At 44.1% G+C, this 16,372-nt stretch overlaps 1 long non-coding RNA gene and 1 pseudogene across 4 annotated transcripts; both read right to left on the bottom strand.

Annotated features, from left to right (window-relative positions):
• Positions 1-4,972: 4,972 nt before the first annotated feature.
• On the bottom strand, positions 4,973-8,567 carry LOC125530767. 4 transcript variants are annotated; one of them, XR_007292995.1, is made up of 3 exons: positions 8,081-8,519; positions 6,561-7,335; positions 4,973-6,436 (listed from the first exon to the last, which is right to left on the bottom strand). It is a non-coding gene; the product is annotated as an uncharacterized LOC125530767 (long non-coding RNA). The 4 variants fall into 4 exon arrangements; XR_007292994.1 differs by having other exon boundaries at positions 6,561-6,789; positions 7,287-8,515; XR_007292992.1 differs by having other exon boundaries at positions 6,561-8,567.
• A 1,338-nt stretch (positions 8,568-9,905) lies between these two features.
• On the bottom strand, positions 9,906-11,044 carry LOC125539602 (annotated as a pseudogene).
• Positions 11,045-16,372: the final 5,328 nt, after the last annotated feature.

Here is a 16,372-nt window from a genome sequence, read left to right on the forward strand (position 1 = left end):
AGGATGGGGGTGGCGGGAAACGGGGGGCAGGAATATATGAAGGGAAAGCGTTGGCGGGAAAATATTGAGGGAAAAGGGTTGTGTGAAAATATATTTTTCAATGTATAAGATGGGCAATGGTTGCACAGTATTCATCAACCAAAATTTTAAAAAAAAATCATTTCGTCCTAGCATAAGCCAAAGAGTGAAGCGGGATAGTATGTCGGGAGATATAGACGGGAAAAATTGTTCCTGACTAGTGCATTTTTATTTCAGCATACATAGATGTTCAAATCGAAAAGTCTGATACTGACATATGTAGATACAATGAATCACCCTTGTTTACGACGACCTCCTGGCCTTTGCTTACGACCGGAAAGCAACAAGCGATTAGGTGGCCGAGTTACACGAAGACCGCGGCCGTACTCTAATTCGGCTTCATGTGTCTGCGACTCCTGCATAGGTGGTGGAGTCAGGAATCCTTGTTGCAAACCTGAAGCGTAGTTGTAGGCGTATGGTTGTGACTCCACAGGGATAAAAGATGGGCCAATAACGTCCCCTCCGAAGAACTCTGTAACTAATGATGTAACCGTGTCGCCATGATCATGTGATGCTCCCCGGAGGCCTGTGTTGAGGCCACGTTGGGTGTTCTCATCGTCCCAATTAACATCAGGTATGTTCTGCATATAGAAACATTGTAAACAAACTGTTAGAGGATAATACATGATATCATTGTAAATGCATTAAAATGTAAACATGACTACCTGATCAGATCCCTCGCCTGTACTGTCTGGGCATTGTACGTGGTACTGATTTAAATCTGGTACACGAGTCTCCTCGGGCATGGAGATCCCTCGCATGGAGAGATACGACTGAGATCCCTCACCTTGGGTGTATGCATCAATATCATGTGTACGCATATGGGTTAGGGGAAAGAGTCTGCTCGGGCATCGAATCCAAGCCCGTGCCATGGTCCTAAGATGTTTGTCCCTGACGGAGCTGCACCGAAGAAGAGCGATGCAGTGGCAGAGATGAGTCATGTCGTGGCAATGTCGTTCTAGTACTCGGACCCTCCCCTACTGCCCATGGCTCGTACGCGCCTCGCTCAGTCTGGACGACGGCGCCGCACCTGGTCTGGCTGACCTCGCTACCGGCATGTTGTACGCTCCAGTGACAACGTCGTCGCCTCTACCGCATCTGAACATTGTTGCCATGTATTCTTGAAAACGTTTCTGGAATGACTTGTGAGCTAGGCCCTGGGCCGGCATGCTTTCCGTAACCATCTGCCCTACTTCATTGCAACTTTCAAGCTGAACAATATTTGGATGTTATTTGGTTCAAATGATTATGAAATGATGGACCTAAAAAAGTTACCAGTGATTACCATCTGGTCACGACAGTAAGCTGCATGCAGCTCAATACGTCTCTGTGCCTGCTCCTCCTATGTGAGATGTGCTGGTATAGTAGCTGGCTGACTGGCCAGGCTAGTACGTGTGTTGATGCAGTACCACTGCTTCTACGCTTGATCTGTACTTCCATCATACAGTCTGCAAAATTAAATAATTAGATAAAGCATTGTGATGAAAGCAAAGCATCTTCACGCATCGTATGATCATCGTAATAAAATAATGTAAATAAAATATACCTAAGTTGATGCACTATATCTGCTAGCGCTTTATTATCCCACTTGTGTACCCATTGAATGTTGTGTTCCCTCCAATCGTATAAACTCCAACCCCTGCCCATATTGGTTAGCCTGCAAATTATGTAACAAAGTGTGAGTTTAGTAAATTAAAAAAAGACACTAACTATTTAGGGAGGTGGAATCTTACTTATGGGTTTCCTTATCGATACGTCTTGGAAAAGGTGGTGGAATCTCTTGATAGAGACCGAACTGTCTCATTACACGCTCTGGATTGTAAGGCTCAACACACCATAGGAACAATAAGTTGCAGCGAGTCAGCCAGAATGCACTATCGCTCAAGATGCCTGCTGTGATGGGTCAAGCATCAAAGACCATTTGTATCTGCTCTTGAGTCCACGGGTTCCATATGACTTCTGCCTCATCAAGTATCTCAAACTGCTGGTGGTACATAGGGTAACAATTTTCGCAATATCTGGAGACCAATGTTTCCGTGCCTTTGTTCACCTGGTGGCCATAGTTGCACTGCTGCCCTCGCTAAAGCTGTATGGGTGTACGGGGTTTACTAAACGAGGTCGTTCTACAGGGAGGTATTCCCAGGACCACAACTGTAGAAACTCGTAGGCGACACAAAGTAATGGAGCTTTTTGTGCGAAAGAGATTTTTTGTGTGGCATCACACAAGCCTCTATATGTATGAGATAGCATGGCAGAACCGAAGCTGTATTTTGGCTGCTCGGGTAAAGGTTCATCTACCATATTCTCTGCAATGTAGATGAGACCAGGGAGAACTACGTCCCCGTGTGAATTTGGAAACATAGTCCCGAGGAGCCACAAAAAATACGCAAACAGATGTCTTTTTCTCGTCCCCTCATTAGCGAAGCTAGATATAATACGAAAGTTATCACGAAGCCAGACGAGTGGGATGCCCCGAGGGCCACTAGAACGTTGTGATTCTGGCATTTCCATCCCAAGACGGGTTGCTATATCTAATGCCCAAGATGGAGACACTCATGGAGAGACTAACGGCTCACCTCTAATTGGTAGAGCAGTGATCATAGAAATATCTTTCAGTGTAGGTGCAAGCTCCCCAAAACAAAAGTGAAAGGTGTGGGTTTCAAGTCTCCACCGGTCAACGAGGGATGTCAAAAGGGATGGGTGCGAACGTAATTGGTCGTTGCATGATGTGAGAAATGCAAAACCTTGTAGTCCATGAGCGACAAGGTGAGAAAGGAAAGAATTGTGTATTGGCCATGTTTGCTTTATGGTTCGAAGTCTGAAAGAACGATAATCATGCTTAGTATTTGGGTTCAAAAATAGGTGGCAACGGTGGCCGGCGTCATGGGCCCCCTGCCAAAGCATTGGCACTTCAGCCATAACCTGCACACAAACATACACATATAAATTATGAGGAAGACACAAATACAAATGCAAATGGAAATTAACTTAAAATATAAAGAGATACAATTTACATTAATTATCTAAAGTGAACATCACGAGTACAATAATACAAAGAGATTCAATTTAAATTTAATATAAGTACACATAACGAGTATAGATATATCAACATCATGCGGCGGTGTTGGCTCGATACGCGCATTCTCTGCGAGAATGTCCAGGACACCTGCAAACGCGGCATCGCCTTGGTTCTCCCATCTGGCTATGGTCAATGTCATTGCGATGACGCCTAGACTGCGTCGTACCTTTGCGGTTCTCATCAAGTCGGCGTTCGGAACCCATTTTAGCCCATCTGGCCACGACATTTTGTAGTTCATATCAATGCCCCAAGCCCAGAACTCACCGTTCCAAGTGTTGTACAGATTATACATGTTGAAGTATGGCGATACGTATGGCTCGACACTAATTTTTTGATCAGCAGCCGCCCGGAGAACATGACTGCAAGGGTAGCCCTCAAGCTTGGGCTTGTTACAAGTGCACTCACAGGACGTTGAGCCGAGGGTGACATCTTGCTTTTTTGACCCTCTGTGGTGACCCTTAACGTACTTGGCTCACACATTGACCTCCCACTTATTTCTAAGTGCGTCCACTTTCCTGTAGCCATGACTTTGGGACTTCTTTGCTTTCTCGTCCAGATGTCTTTGCATCTTCTCGGACCATGGCTTGTTCAATTCAACTTGTGCTTTGGCGACGGTGACCCTGTCTGCAAAGTATGATAGGGTCTTGTTCCAAGTTTCTTCAATTAGGGTTGTGATAGGCAGTGCTCGCACCCCTTTAAGAACACCATTGTACACCTCTGACATGTTGCTGGTCATTATTCCATACCGAGCCCCGGTGTCGTGAGCCTGCGCCCACTTGTCCAAATGAGGGAAATTCTCGCGGATCCACTGGCTCAAATTTATGGGTGTCCTACGACCCCTCCGGTCTTCTCTCTGCGGCAAGGCTGCGCGGTCGATCTCACCATTGATACCTACCTAGATCGCATTCATTTTGGCTTCAGTTTTTTGCATGCACATCCTCTTGAATAACTTGAACCAATCCTTGTTTTTGAATTTGGAGTAAAAGTTTGCTGCCAAATGCCTCATGCACCACCTTCCCTCTAGATCGGGCCAGCCCCACTCTTGTTCCGATGCCTCAATTATGTCAAGAGCGCTTAATAATCCAGTGTTGCGATCAGAGATGATGCAAATACCTTCATGCTCTTTCACGATACCCATCTTCATGCAGCTCAGGAACCACAACCGGCTATCTTTGTTCTCGCTCTCGACCAGTGAATATGCAATAGGAAGAAGCTGATTATTTGCATCCGCTGCAATCGCCACCAATAGTGTGCCCACTACACCACAACACTACATCCCTGACAGCTAGGTTAGTCGGGAAAACGGCTTCCACCGACAGATTGTCAGTTGGGAAAGACTATTGCCGACTGAAAGTGTCTGTTGGGGAAAGTCCAGACGGGAAAAGCCTTTCCCGACCGACATTTCTTTTCCGACCGACTGCTTGTCGGCAACAGGGTAACTTTCCCGACCAACATTCTATTGGGCCTGCAATGGGCCTTTCCCGACCAACAGTCTGTTGGGCATTCAAGAAGCCTTTCCCGACCGACTGTTCGATGGGGTTTGTATTCCCGACCGACTATCTGATGGGGTATACCATGTGGCTTTCCCAACCGATTGTCCAGCGATGTTTGTTTTCCCATCCGACTATCCAACGGGGTTTGTTTTCCCGTCCAACTTTTCGTTGGCCCTAGCATTAACTGCGACAACTGATTGTCACACAATGTTTGTTTTGCCGACCAACATCCAATAGCCCTCCCATAGCATACATTTGCATTACCAACAGAATATCAATCAAGTTATTTCATAACAATAACATGCAACTCCTCCAACAATAATGAACCATAACCAGACAATAAAAACAAATATTAACTAATTTCACATATAAATAGTTCATTCATTATTAACATAACGACCATCAAAATTTTCCCATAAACTAATGTAACTAATTAAAGAGAAAACATATGGTTCATTGTCTCAAACACAATGCGGGTTTACAAAATGATGGTAAAATGCATCTCCAACGATTCAGTCACCATTAAACAAAGGATCCCGGACCACCAGCTTCATGGTTCCTTGCCCTCTTGCATGCCTTTCCTGCAAAATAAGACAATGGCAGCATAAAACTTGTATAAAGCATAGCATTGACGAAAATTATTACTTCACAAGGTAAGCTAGTACCGAAACACCTACACAAGAAGGCACTCCATTCAAGTATAGGTAACCACTAGAAGTACACGCATGCCTTGCCATGCCGCTTTTCATTGCGGACCTGCTTTTTTCTCTCCTATTCCTCGCGTTAAATGACTCCATGCACGTACGCATGCTGCTTGTACTTATGGCATGGTGCACATCTATAGGGCACTCATGACAGAAGTCCAAGAACATGATATATTAATTATTCAAATAGAATATCATTAAGTCTGTTTATTGGATGCTGCACTTTAGTGTACTCAGTGGAAAGTTTTTTTTTACAGCAGAAAAAAGAATAAATTTACACCTGATCCGAGTCAGTTTACATTATGATTCGCTGGGAGAGGTTACCACCATGGGGGAATGGTTGTAGAAAAACCCGAGACTTGAAGATTTCTTTCCTTACCAGATCATCACCAATTTCCCATAACAAACAAACTATGGAAAAATAGGACATGTTACAGATGCAACATTAGTAAACAACCAAATTGGTATATGGTGAGGTAAGCGTAAACATTATTCTATATCTGCAACATCAAACATTATTAAATGAAGCTAGAACAAGGATGAAAATCCCCAGGATGCAATTGGAACACGGTTCCTGCTGACTAGTACAATACTTCCAGTTTACCTAGGAGGTATGATGAACAAATTTCTCAATACTTACAATGCTATGATAAAAGCTAATTGCAATGTTCGAAAGGAAATTCTAGTGATAGAGTAATATCAAAACCTGAAAGTACCAAGTAAAGTACCCATGCGATTTGACATATATAAGTTGCCCTTTCATATTGGCCTTTAGAAAGGACCAATGCTACCAGATGTGGCATACAAATGACTGTAAAAAAGAAAAGCATTTTCGCAGATAATATGCTACTCCAATATCTAGGTAGCGCGTAAGGCACTATGTAACTGGCAAAGACAAATGAGAATTCAGATGAGAGATATTGCCGCATTGGCATGAGAGGAAGTAATCATTGAATGCAACTAAATTTCAGACAAAAGTTATTAAGCAGAGACAACAGAACTTAGATATTACATAGATGAATATTCTTTGCAGCTTGCTTGGATTTTCATCAAACACCTTGTAGGCATAGGTAAGAGAGAATCTGCACAAACAAAGATTAGAGATTCAGGGGATTAAATCAAAAGAGAGTAGGACAGAAAAAGTGGACAAATCAGTAGGAAGCGGGAATCATAGCACACCACCTAGTCCTAAAAATAGGGACCGACCTCACCAAGGCATGGAGCTTCTCGTGGTCACAGAGCAGCGGAGGTACCTAGTTGAATAAGTTATGTGGCCAAAAACATTTCACGGCTAGCACAAAACCTGTTAAGTATGAAGACAACACAATGATTCCTATGAAAGGAGCAGGCTGCGAGGTAGGCGGCAGACTTTATTTACCGTGGAGACTTCTGTAGGTCAGACCTCTAATAGTAGTGCACCAAAAAGTTGTAAGATCTGTGCGCAATAAAAAGATCAGGAATAAGGAACCATTTACGAAGTGCTGCATGTGTTTCTAACCCCTTGCATTTTATTCGGAGACATGCGTGCAACAAGATAGTCATTCACGGAGCAAGCATCATATATATTCTGTAGAAAAATGGTGCCTGGGTGTATAGAGGTTGATTTTAGCACATCATTCAAGTAAAAATTAATTTCAACCATTTAGAAGAATCTTTATCTTATAGCGTTATTAAACTGCAGAAAAATGCTCTGTTGATCTATTGCTTAAATCCAAATGTTTAACTGTCATTTAATATACAATTGTTCTTAACTAACAGTCCCTTCCCCTTTCATCTCATAAACTATATAAAATTGAACCCTTTCTATGCCTCACAAGTGGATCACAGGAAACGAAATAGGTGTTGCGGGAGCTGAACTTCATAGAAAACAACAAAGTTAGCAGGAATTCATGAAATCAATATCAAACGGTATATATCACTATAAGAAAATACCTTTTTGGAAATCCACACATCGTTCGAATCCCGCTGGTCAGTGGTATTCCTGGTTAGTGCTCATCAAGAAAAAGCAAGAGATTATGCAAGGAATATATTTTGTAGATGTCAGGTTCAGTACTTTTATGATGACAACTAGGAACTAAAGGTGCTGTGCTCAATTTGTATCTTAATTTATGTGCAGAGGCAAGAGGTGAAACTGAACCAGAATCTCAAGTCTTGCTTTGCCTCCGAATGTATCATTGCTACACACATAATTATTGTTCTTGTACATGATCTCAACTTCTCACAGGGCATCATTAGCATTTTCATATATTGCACAGACTAGCCTCTCTAGGATCCCACTTTTCAAAGCCAGAACAACACTCAAGAGTCTAAACTATGGTGACAAACCAAGGTTCAGAGCAATAAATAAGTCATTAAAATCAGTAACAATGTGCAATTTTCCCCAAAGTACCATCATAGTTAAGATTTATAGCTAAGTTCTATGTTCCAAGTTTCAGCACTACACAAGTTACTTATGACAATCCACTAAGCAAATTTCTTTTGACAATCAAGGTCAACCAAATTGACCACTATGCAGAAGGTGTGCTCATGCATAACAATTACGCAGTTCTCTTCTCAAAGCACATAGTACGTGTAAATTAGCTTTCAACATCCGCAAATAACATAAGCATGCACATGTGAAAGGAAAAAACAATTCTTCAGAAGAGAAATCGTTGTCTCACTCCGAAAAAACACCAGAGGTGCTAAAGACCCACCGTCATCTTGGAAGAGGCATCTTGGAGCATTACCTTCTTGCCGGCGGCACCTCCAGGAGATAGATAAGCTTGGGCACGGACAAAAAGGGCAACCGCCGGTAGGGTTTGGACGGCAACGGCAAGACCATATGTGCGTGTAGGGCAGTGCGGTGAGCGGCGGTGAAGGGAAGGGCAAACAGATAGGAGGGGAGAATACCTGCAGACGGAGGGGGCAGCGGAGAAAGCTCCTGCCAGTGGAGGCGGCGGCAGTATGGAGTAGGGTTCCACCGGCGGCTGTGTGGAGTGGGGTCGGCGGTGGACAGGCCGGTGGGGGGAGAGAGGCTGCGGCGGTCTCATCGGCTGGAGAGCACCTGGCCGGCTGCGGGGAGCAGCGCGTGCGGCGGAGAGAGAGCCCGACCATGGGCGGCGGCGACGGATGTAGAAACTGGATTCCAGATCTGAGGGATTTGGGGGAAGAAGGGGAAAAGGGGAGGTGGCTTTGTTTCGTGGGCTGGGCTCATTTCAGCGCCAACAATTTTCACCTTCCCGCGTGAGCGACTGATCGGCCCAATTAGCCACCAACAGTTGGTCGGAAAAAAATTGCCGACCGATAGTTCGATGAAAGTCCTCCTTAGGCCTTGTTCGGTTGTAGCAGAATTAATCCTCTAGTGGATTTAATCCTCTAGAGGATTGGGTGATCCCCGCTTGACACCAAAACCATTTGGGGACCAAATCCCTGCCAGTATGCAATCCACGTCACTCTCATGCATTCGGTTAGTCCCCAAGGGCATTGGACCACAGGGACAACAGTATTGACATAGATGAAGTGGTACATATAGATAACAACAATTCTCATGCAGTAATGACACAGATGCAGATTGAAGTGACAATAACACTGACAGTTTAAAACACTTATTATCCCAACAATAACAACAATTCTAAGATTTGAACAGGGCACAAATACTAACAAAAATAATAGCAATTTGGAGCATACATAATATATAATATGTTGAATAGACCACAAGAGCTTAATTATCAGTTCCTCCCAAATTCTTCCACGCTACAGTCAGTCGTTTCAGAAATAGTGTTTAGTTTCTCTACAAATATCACATGGACAAAACCCAGCGAATAGATATGAAGCCTTCCACTGAAAAGCACACACAAATAGATCCAAGTCGCGGCACCTTCGCTCTTCTTCTGGAGCATTCTTATGTAGAACTCCTGCTTTTTGAAACCATTCAAACCCAAAATTAGTTTGAGAGTGAAATACTTGGCAGTTTTATTTCCAGGAATGGAAACAATGAGAAAAACATACATAAACAGTAGGTAAATCAATCTCTATCCTCTTATCTATGTTAAAAGCATCCCTTTTTATTTTCTAGGGACAAGGCATCATAGCAGTTTGGAAATAGACAATTACTACAACCACAAGAAAATCAGCCTAGCCTAGCTACAACACAAGCACTTGTCAACCTGTGTCGATACATCAAGCAATCATTTGAAAAAAGGTTGTATTATTCAAGCAAAGTATTCCTATAACCAGTCAGTCTAATAGTTTGCAAAAGAACTTCATAAATATATTTAAAACAACTATCCATTTCAGCAGAAAATAATGTCTTTACAGCAGCAGCAGCAGCAGCAGCAACATGGACTAAATGGCTAGCAAGGAGTTTAGTAACATGCACTAATTGAAAAGAGGAGTACTTGAGTTATTCCATTTCAGCTCTCAGCCACATAAGAGCAGTCTCCGGTCTGGCACTCATAAAAATCTCTCGGTTCTCGAGGATCTTGAAGACTCGGAAAGCCTTGACTTCTTCTTCAAGTGTGATCTCCATTGTTTTCAGCAGATCAATGCAGTTTTTGATAGAGTACTCATCCACGACCCTTGGCTTATTCCTCTCATCCTCCACCTGCTTCGTCCTTATTTCCAAGTACTTCTCCATCATTGCAGCCACATCACCATTCGCCCCCTCCTTCTCTTTGGTTCTTTCTCTTCTCCATTTCTTGAGGGTGCAGTAGCCAAATTTGGTTGAGTTTGCCGGGGCTCCACAGCAATGTTTTCTTGCACGTAAACCTCCTCAACATCTTCATCGATCTGCACCCTTTCTCCTCCAAGATTCTCACCATCAGCTGATGTTTCTCCTTGATTCTTGCCAGCTCCTCCAAGATTCTCGAGATCTGATTGGGTTGAGCAATGTGATGACTCGATAGAGGTGAAGTTATATGTCCCTTCTGCAATTTGGCCTACAAGTTAAAGTGACAATCAAATATAAGATTTCAAACTAGAAGAGTAAACAAACATAAAACAATGAAATGAGTATATGAATGAAGTTGATAACTAACCATCATGCAATTCTCCCAAAGCTTCAAAAAGAGGGAAGGCTTTTGTCTTGAACTTTCCAGCTTTAGGGTGTGACTACATAGTTGACAAGAAAATGATATTAGAGCATGCAACAAGTAATGAAACTTTTAGGGAATAACAATGACATTCTTACTATGATGATGTTTTTCCAAAGTGGTGGATCCGCTAGAATCCTGCATTGTCGGTCGTCCCATGAAACGCCGCTTTGCTTCCTTATCTCTTTGATCATCTTGTATTCTTTTTTCAACTCTTTTTCCTTTTCTTGGATTTTCTTCTTCTCGTACCTAGCATAAGGATTCTTTTGGTGGAATTTCTTCACTATCGTATTCCATGCTTCTGAGCTCCATCCATTTTGACCCTTATGTTCAGGAGTATCATGCTCATGAAGCAAGTCCACAAGATCTTTCTCAAGGCTTGCATTCCATTGTGCTCTATCTTCTGCATTTCCACATTGTATGTTAATGTACCTTTTTCTATCTTAACTATTTTGGTTTTAAGCAAATAAAGTCCCGACAAGAGAAATAAAGTCATGGCTAGTTTATTACCTTTGGGAGACCCTCTCCTCCTCTTTGTCACACTGCTTGTAGGAGGTGATGCTCTATCCCTTTCGACAGCTTTTTAAGGAGGCTCAACCTTGGTGACCCTCGAGCAGTCATCATAGTGACTTCTGAACAATATTTATGACATGAACAACAGAAAAAAAAACATAAACTTCTACACTATACTTATTACTACTACACTACAAATGACAAGTTATGCATGTTGATAATCAGCCCACATTTGATGAGCAATGGCATCTCTAAGGTTGTCACCTTCATGGTTGATTTGATGATTTTGAGGAATATCACCGTCAGGAAGATCAACAAAATTCATGATAGGTATATTGTTTGGTTGGTTATCTAACCAACGCTCATCTCCTTTTTCAGATCAGATTATGTTATGTAAGATTGTCGCCGCTGCTAGTAGCTTGACTTGGTTCTCTATTCGATGATGCATGCCCACTTTTAGGATTGGGAACCGCTTCTTCAAGATTCCTAATCCATGTTCGACGTGATTTCATAACATGGCATGGCGGAGATTGAATAGCTCCCTGTGATTTTGGGGTCGACAACGACCGCGTGCAAACTCCTTCAGATGGTACCGAACACCACGGTACGGTGCCAAGAAGTAAGGTGTGTTGACATAACCACCATCAACCAGATAAAACTTGCTCGGAGGTACATGAAACCCACTGTTAAGTGCTGACCGGAGAACTTTAGCATCAGTAGCAGATCCCTCCCAGCCACAAGAAATGAAGGTGAAGTTCAGGTCGAAGTCACACACGACCATAACATTATGGCTTAGGGTCCCTTTCCTATTTCTGAATGGTGCGCCTTTTTCTCCTGAAATTGTTATAGGAACATGTGTCCCATCAATTGCCCCAATGCAGTTCTGCAATGAAATACTACAACTTAGCACCTATAACATGAAGAGTAAGTTATCGATGTGGATCAGTTGGGGAACGTTGCAGAAAACAAAAAATTTCCTACTCGTTTCACCAAGATCCATCTAGGAGTTCATCTAGCAACGAGACATCGGATGCATCTACATACCTTTGTAGATCGCGTGCGGAAGCGTTCAAAGAACGGTGATGATGTAGTCGAACACGACGTGATCCAAATCACCGATGACCAAGCGCCGAACAGACGGCACCTCCGCGTTCAACACACGTACGGGACGGGAGACGTCTCCTCCTTCTTGATCCAACAAGGGGGAAGGAGAGGTTGATGAAGATCCAGCAGCACGACGGCGTGGTGGTGGATGCAGGGCGTCACAGTAGCAGGGCTTCGCCTATACTACAAGAGAGAGACGTAACGGGGAGAGAGGGAGGCGCCAGGGGCTGGTGTATCAAGTCCCTCCTCTCCCCCACTATATATAGGGGTGCTAGGGGGGCGCCGGCCCTAGGAGATGGAATCTCCTAGGGGGGGCGGCGGCCAAGGGTGGGGGGCTTGCCCCCCAAGCAAGGGGGCGCCCCCTTTAGGGTTTCCCCTCAACCCTAGCCGCATGGGCCCTAGGGGAGTGGCGCCCCAGCCCACTTTGGGCTGGGTTCCCTCCCACTTCAGCCCATGGGGCCCCCCGGGATAGGTGGCCCCACCCGGTGGACCCCCGGGACCCTTCCGGTGGTCCCGATACAATACCGGTGACCCCGAAACTTGTCCCGATGGCCGAAACAGCACTTCCTATATATAATTCTTTACCTCCAGACCATTCCGGAACTCCTCGTGACGTCCGGGATCTCATCCGGGACTCCGAACAACATTCGGGTTACTGCATATACATATCTTCACAACCCTAGCGTCACCGAACCTTAAGTGTGTAGACCCTACGGGTTCGGGAGACAAGCAGACATGACCGAGACGACTCTCCGGTCAATAACCAACAGCGGGATCTGGATACCCATGTTGGCTCCCACATGCTCCACGATGATCTCATCGGATGAACCACGATGTCGAGGATTCAATTAACCCTGTATGCAATTCCCTTTGTCAATCGATATGTTACTTGCCCGAGATTCAATTGTCGGTATCCCAATACCTCGTTCAATCTCGTTACCGGCAAGTCACTTTACTCGTACCGTAATGCATGATCCTGTGACCAGACACTTGGTCACTTTGAGCTCATTATGATGATGCATTACCGAGTGGGCCCAGTGATACCTCTCCGTCATACGGAGTGACAAATCCCAGTCTTGATCCATGTCAACCCAACAGACACTTTCGGAGATACCCGTAGTCTACCTTTATAGTCACCCAGTTACGTTGTGACGTTTGGTATACCCAAAGCACTCCTACGGTATCCGGGAGTTACACGATCTCATGGTCTAAGGAAAAGATACTTGACATTGGAAAACTCTAGCAAACGAACTATACGATCTTGTGCTATGTTTAGGATTGGGTCTTGTCCATCACATCATTCTCCTAATGATGTGATCTCGTTATCAATGACATCCAGTGTCCATAGTCAGGAAACCATGACTATCTGTTGATCAACGAGCTAGTCAACTAGAGGCTTGCTAGGGACATGTTGGTGTCTGTTATTCACACATGTATTACGATTTCCGGATAACACAATTATAGCATGAATAAAGACAATTATCATGAACAAGGAAATATAATAATAATGCTTTTATTATTGCCTCTAGGGCATATTTCCAACAGATCAAAATTGGCGAAGCAAAAACCTGAAAATAAGGAAAGAATCTCGTGTCCGACTGAATCTTCGGATGCACTTGACTGGGATTTGGAGGCTTCAAAAATGCTTGGAGAGAATAGGGATGATGTCAAAGAAATTCTTCATTTGCCAATGGAAAGTATCCCCGCTGTGACCAAACCGAACTTAAAGGTCTTCAAATGAAGAATTATGGGATAACATCCACAGAAATGATGCTAGTTTCTCTTCGACTTTAATTCTGGTATCTTTCACCAACTTCTCCCTTCGAAGATAATTAGCCAAAGATTTGAAGATACGCGGCTCCATCCTAAATGCTACCCGACAGTTTTTGACGTGCCCTTCGAGTAACTCCTTAACAAACATCTCTCCTGTTAGCGATGATGTATGACGCGGAATCCTCCGCTCCCTAAGAGCAACTCCATCGGTCTCTACCAAATGTAGTGCAGGGAAAACAATTAACATCATTTCGTCATCCTCCTCCTCTCTCTTCCTAACACGATCCCTCATTTCAGGATCCATTCCAAGTCTAAAGAAGAAAAATGTGGCTAGTTATTACTACTACACCAAAACAGTAAGAGTGCAAGTTGTACAAACAAACAGTTTACCAAAAAAAACAACTGCAGTAAGAGCTAAAATTATTCAACAACTACAATGTCTAGTAATGTAAGATATTAACATAGCTCTCAGCTTACCAAAAAAACAGTTTGTAACACAGATCTATCGACCAAGCAATAATAACCAACAGTACATGAATAAGGAGAAGATTAAAACAAGAGGATTAATCTACCTTGTCCTTCACGATGCTGCCCAATTCAGGGTCTTGCTGCAGCTGTGAGGCGGCGAAGCTAGCTTATATCTGGCATCATCAAAATATCTGGCATTGGAACATCATCTAACAAAAAGGACAACGCTAGAAAAAAGGACAACTGCAATGTGTACCAATGAAGAACAGATGATGATCACACACCATGAAGAGAACAATTATATAATCTACCAATGATCATACCCGAAGTATCTTTTGTTCGGACATAAAAAATCTTTGGAAGTATGTGCTCTGCTGCTAATAGAGATTAGGTTCACATACTACATTTTGGGACGAACATCATACTGTACAATCAGCAGCCAGCAACAAAAACAACATGCATTGTTGTTCCTCCAGATTAGATAGTCCTTCTTTATACCAAGAGATAGACTAACAATTATACTACTACTACAATAATTATGTCGAGAAAAATAAAACAAATCCAAATTACTAACACCAAATCATACTGTTGACTCCAGTACAGAGTAACCTGCTGACTCCATTTACTAACACAAAATTGTACTGCTGACTCTAGTACAAATTACTAACAACGGGAAGACAGATCTTGACGACCATATTCGGGAAGAAAAATCATGAAATAACAATTGATGCTAGTTCCTAGGAAACCCCAAGAAAAGTCTCGACCTTGACGACCACATTCGGGAAGACAGATCAATATTTGTCTAGGTTTTCATGGAGGGGGCAAATCAGTGCTGCTAGAGAGAAAGGCGGTGGGAGGGAGGGAGGGGGAGGAGGGAGAGAGAGAACTAACCAGAGATCTCCTCGCCTGCAGCAACCACTTCTCCGGAGCTAGGGTTCCGGCCGCGGGCCCGCAGCAAGGGGGCGGCGGGGGAGATGGGACAATCAGAGGCTAGGGTTCCGGCGGGCTTCGTGGCAGGTCGTCGAAGCAGGAGGGCACCCTCCTCCTCCGGGTAGGTTGCGCCGCCGCCGTCCACTCGTCCCCGCTGCCTCCTTGCCGCCGCTTCTGTCGCTCGGGAGAGATGAGACGAGCACCTCGCTCGGGGATTCCTTCCACGGGGTGCTAGTGGATGATTTTTTCCGCGTGGGTTTGGAGAGGTTTGGGCCAGGGAAATACAACGCGGGGCTTAACCGAACGAGAAAAACTGGATGGGCCGGGTTTATTCCCCGGCGGGGGTAATCCCTGCGGACCCGAGTGGATTGGACCTAAAACCTCGCCGGGCTGGGCGTAACCGAACAAGGCCTTAAGGATGGCAATGGGTCGGGTTTGGATCGGGTTGAACAATATCAAATCCATATCCATATCTGTGAAGAAAGTCTTTGCTCGCCCATCAAAAAATCCAAGGGTGAAAATTTGTGTCCATGTCCAAACCCAATGGATATCCATACTGAAAGTGCGTTATATCGACTAGAGGGGGGGTGAATAGGCGATTTTTATGAAAGTCTTCAAAACGTGGGAGTTATGAAGACAAACAACGAAGATTATGCCTATCACTATGCAGCGGAAGTTAGATTACACTAGGCCAGCCATGGTCAAGTATTCAATAGAGTGAAAGCACAATGACAAACAGCTGCAGTGTAATAAGGATCAGGTAGGAAGAAGTTATGAAGCCAAACAGATCATACATTCACGTTGTGAAGACAAAAGATTGAGCAAGCATGCAATGGCTTCACAATGAGTAACAGTAAGAAAAAGGAAGTGAAGGTGAAACCGGTGACTCGTTGAAGACAATGATGTGTTGGACCAGTTCCAGTTGCTGTGACAACTGTACGTCTAGTTGGAGCGGCTAGGTATTTAAACCTTAGGACACACAGTCCCGGACACCCAGTCCTGAACACGCAGCTCAGGACACCAAGTCCTCACCGTATTCTCCTTGAGCTATGGTCACATAGTCCTCGCCCAATCACTCTGGAAAGTCTTCAAGGTAGACTCCCAAACCTTCACAGACTTCGTTCACTGGCAATCCACAATGTCTCTTGGATGCTCTGAACG

This window comes from Triticum urartu, chromosome 1, assembly GCF_003073215.2.
Source record: "Triticum urartu cultivar G1812 chromosome 1, Tu2.1, whole genome shotgun sequence".
Classification (NCBI taxonomy): Eukaryota; Viridiplantae; Streptophyta; class Magnoliopsida; order Poales; family Poaceae; genus Triticum; species Triticum urartu.